Consider the following 1,342-nt stretch of genomic DNA (forward strand, 5'->3'; position numbering starts at 1 on the left):
ACTGTACTGTGTACTGTGCTGTACTGTGTGTACTGTGTACTGTGTACTGTGTACTGTGTACTGTATACTGTGTACTGTGTAGGCCTACTGTGTACTGTGTGTACTGTACTGTGTACTGTGTGTACTGCAGATAATAACCAGAACAGCACACAAACAAACATTTCTAGTTTAAGTAAATAATAACTAGTAGAAGAGCATTCTGGTGTGAGTGTGTGTGTGTGTGTCTGTGTGATTAGATTAAAGGTGTCAGCTGAATGTCGTCGTCTCTGATTTCACCTTCACACAGTTTGATGATTAAATCTGATGAACACGTTTTTGGCTCATGAAGTTCCTAGTTTGACCCCGGATCCTCCAGAGAGTGTTAAAGTGCCTTTGAGCAACAGTGCGATTGTGAATGTTGCTTTGAGCTGATTGAATGTCGTCCATTCACTGTGAATCAGATGGTTTCTCATCTGCAGTCAGTGGACATGTTGCAATGTTACAGATTTAAGATAATCTATGATCTATGATGAGAGATCAGAGGAGGCTTGTACTGACTGTACAGCTGTGAATTTCTACGGAGGTCAGATTAATCTGGTACTGATTGGTGATTGGATCTCATATCAACAATTGAAGGGGTGATTGGTTTTCTTATGCTAGGAGATTTTAAATGAGAACTGTTATAGAATAATCTTCTCTGAGGATTCAGAGCTGTTGCTGGTGGAGCAGCATGTCCCCCCTTTGAATTTTAAATATAAAAACCAGTTTGCTGTCTCTTCTCCGTGGGTCTGCTAACTTTGCTCTAGGTAGAGTAGTTAAGGTTATGGATCTGATTTGGATTGTTATAATAATGATAATAATGTTGCACACAGACTTTGATTTCACAGCTGTATGCTCTCTGCATTTGTTGCTGCGTTTGTGTCTCTCTGACTGTGCTGGAACCAGTTGATCAGCCTCCAGCCTCAGACCCTAACCCTAACCCTAACCGACCACCCCCCCACCCACCTAGAGTCGGGGTCTGTCCGAGGTTTCTACCTCTTAGGTAGACCTGCTCTATTCAAAAAGTGTCCTGAGATAACTTGTGAATGGGTGCTATACAAATAAAACTGAATTGAAATTGAATTAATGAAATATATATGTACAATGCTGATATATACAAAGTAATGTAAATGTATGCCGTCAAAAATGAAAAAGAAATTGTGATTGTGGTGTTGCAGAAGTTAAAATTGTTAATAACAAGAATTACAAGAATGACGGAATACATAATAATAAATTCTGTATTAACTATTTGTCTATCTTCTTGATTCTTTATGATTCTTCTCATCTTCTCTCATACTTTATTAGAGTCTATAAGGTTATGAAG

Source organism: Morone saxatilis, unplaced genomic scaffold (assembly GCF_004916995.1).
Source record: "Morone saxatilis isolate NCDOM2014 unplaced genomic scaffold, NCSU_SB_2.0 Contig8, whole genome shotgun sequence".
Taxonomy (NCBI): domain Eukaryota; kingdom Metazoa; phylum Chordata; class Actinopteri; family Moronidae; genus Morone; species Morone saxatilis.